General features: G+C 45.1%; 1 protein-coding gene across 1 annotated transcript in view; it reads right to left on the bottom strand.

The window, feature by feature from the left end:
• The window catches only part of DMD (dystrophin), a 1,809,438-nt gene that overhangs the window by 1,780,574 nt on the left and 25,706 nt on the right, over nucleotides 1–3,158 (bottom strand). The window lies entirely within an intron of this gene.

The following is a 3,158-nucleotide window of genomic DNA, read 5'->3' as shown; positions in this document are numbered from 1 at the left end:
ACTTGTTCAGCAGGGTGGCAGCGGCAAGGAGAAAGCCAAGGGCCAGCAGGGACCCCAGCACGGGCGCAGTGAGGAAGACGAAGGCCGAATGAGAGACGCGACTCCGCCAGCAGTTGGCGGCCTCAGGGCGAGCTGAGGAGTGCGCGCAGCCAGCAGTGCCGCGGCGGAAGAACTGGGAGGGGCCGCTGGGTCCTGGGGGGTGGGGTCTGGGGGCCACGTAGAAGCGTCGGTTGGGCCCCAGCCACCCTCCCACCCCCGGCTCCCGGAAGGGAAGCGGAAACCAAGACTGTGCAAAAGGGGAAAAAGGCCAGGTTCGGTCTTATTTTCATGAATTGGTTTCTGGCCACCTGATTCTGTCCTAGGCTGTGTGCAGGTGCAAATGCCACTCGGCAGGTTGTTGTATTTCCAACTGTCACTCTTCTAATTCAGCTGCCGCAGAAATCCATTTTCTGGGTTTCGAGAATGCAGTTGACACCTCATTATAGAACAGACGGTCTACATTTTCTATTAAAGGAATCATTACTAGGCTACTTCTTTAATATGTCAGTCCCCTTATCACATATTTAAAGGAAGTATATAAGTAAATGTGAGTGGTTTTGACCACCAATGGCTTCCCTTTCGGGCAGTATAAGGTCCATATACTACCAACATTTGATCAGATGATGAATATTTATTGTGTATTCGAAATATGACATTTTATTTTCTTCTCCATGCAGAAGTTAACAAATGCCTTCGGGCAAAATACATATTTTAACGTCTCCAATGTTAGTAATCCTTTTATGAAAGATTCAATGCAAATTTTAGGATAGACTATTCAATCTAACTTTAAAATACTTGAAAAGGATTTGAGATGATGTTTTGTAAACGTGGGATTGATGTGAAGATGTGAAATCTTTGCATACATTTGTCACCATCCCTTGATAGCTAAATCTATTATTTAGGGGCGGATTATCCAGTTTTCTTAATTCCTTCCTGACCTGCTTATTTAGCCACTTACTTACTGAATAAATAGGTCAAATAGTTATGTAAGATATATAATTTTTCTCATCATAGTCTAAAGTTATAAAATATACAGCCTCCATGTACAGAGACTGCAGGATGTGTCCTGTGTGTCCTGTGCTGAACCAGGGTTGGAATCGGCAGACACTGGCTCAGTGGTGTTGATGGATTTGCACTGATCAGGCAACCGTCCAATGATGAATGGGATTCATTTGTGAAATGCTTGGCCAGACTGCCCTCTATGCACATAATGTTAAAGAACAACATGGTATTCGATCCAAAGCTCCTTTAGCATCATTATGTCACTAATTCAGCTTATCAGCCTCAGCCTCATTGCTGTTGCTTCTACCTGGGTGCAAATGTTGCTGAGAAAAAAATAATAATAAAGGGGAATGTGAGATAACAGTTCTTCTTTTCCTACAGAAAAGAGAGCTACCAAGAAATCTTTACTAAGGATCAACCTTCAGTCAAACAGTGAGTGGCTCCTATGGGGAGTCTTTAAGCAGAAAAATTCCCCACCCTCAGGGCTCACTGTCCCTAAGACAGAAAGAATCAATATAAATAAATATGTGTGTGTGTGTGAATACAGCTATACATCTATTTTTTAAAGGAAAAAAATGAAATGTCTTTGAGCACCGATTTCAAAAAATGACTAGGAGTTAACAGGGCAAAGAAGGTGTGATGGACCTGGAGATGCACTACCAGGATTCTCCTTTAAGGAAGGGCTTGTTTCTCCAGCTGTCCTGAGGCAGACATCACCCATGAGTCCCCTCAGGAACTACCTGAGTTGCACAAACATGTCACCTATGGTGACATCCCTCCTAGGGCAGCCCACCTTATTAACTGATGAAGGGAAATTGTATAAAGACTCAACCATTTCAGCCCCACTCATGACAACTCTAAAGGCTCATTCTAGCTCCCAGTTCTCCATGGAGTTCAAGAAGGCTTTTGGGTGTGCATCCATGAACAACCTGCCTGCCAAACTCAGAGTCTGCTTCCCAGAATCCATCCTGTGACTAAAAGGAGTTACAGCAGAGGGGTAGGACTGAAGAGAGGGAGGAATAGTCTTCTACAAGGGATGGATGGTAGTGTGAGAAAGACCTTCAGAAGATGGAGACCTGTTTTGCCCAGAAGGCACTAGGTAGGCAGGAGGTTACAGTAAGGGCTTTCAGCGGCGCAAAATCCATCTTTCTCTTATCTGTTGTGCACATAATGAAGAACATAAACATTCCAGTGTAAAGGAGCCCTGGAATTGAGTATTTCTTTTGAGGTAGCCAGCAAAGGTGGGGGTCTGACCTTGAGAGCACACCACTGTTAGTGATACCTAGCAGGACCCTGTGGGACTCCTGGGCACAAAAGCCTTTCTGTATCCCCCACTTCTTGATTACAGGAAATAGGCTTCCTTCAGCCTCCATGACCTTCCCTGAGTTCCAAGGAGAAGATGCAAACAGTTGCTAATTAGGGAAGGGAGGGGATGTGGAGACAAGGGAGGAGCTGTCAAGAGAAACAGTAGTGCAGCCTTAGGACAAGGTCCTGGTTCCCCCTCAAGGGATACACATAACAATATCTTTGAGCTGTTTTGCAGATACTGAAAGCTCCACCAGGTGGGAGAAGTTAACAGTGTGCTGCCCACAAGCACCTAGACCCCAGACGGGTTGGAACCAGGAGTTTGATGATGCTGACTCCCACTTACCTCACCACCAACCAATCAGAAGAATGTCCACAAGCTGATCACACCCTCTTTGAACAATTACTATAAAACTCCTCACTACTCCCTCCTGGTTGGGATACACAGTTTTGAGGGCATTAGCCGGCTGTGTTCCCCTTTGCCTGGCAAAACAATAAAGATATTCTTTTCTACTTCACCCAAAACTCTGTCTCTGAGAATTAATTTGGTGTCGGGGTACAGAGGCCAGATTCAGCTTCATTAGCAGGATACGTTTTTATCTCCAGCTGGTTCCCAGAACCGAGGTGACCCCCTGCCCCCACTAAAAAGGATGGTTTGCACTTTAAAAGGAAGGAAGAAAGGGACACCTAACACACATTGTCTACTTCACAATTTTGCTCAAAGCTGCTTACTCCTCGATACAGGCATTATTTTTCAGGCAAATCATTTCATTTAAGTAGAAACCAGAAAAACAGTGACAGGGGAAATGGGG

The sequence above is a fragment of the Lipotes vexillifer genome, unplaced genomic scaffold, assembly GCF_000442215.2.
Source record: "Lipotes vexillifer unplaced genomic scaffold, Lipotes_vexillifer_v1.1 scaffold207, whole genome shotgun sequence".
Lineage (NCBI taxonomy): Eukaryota > Metazoa > Chordata > Mammalia > Artiodactyla > Lipotidae > Lipotes > Lipotes vexillifer.
The sequence above is the reverse complement of the archived record's forward strand: the minus strand, read 5'-3'. Positions and strand labels throughout refer to the sequence as shown.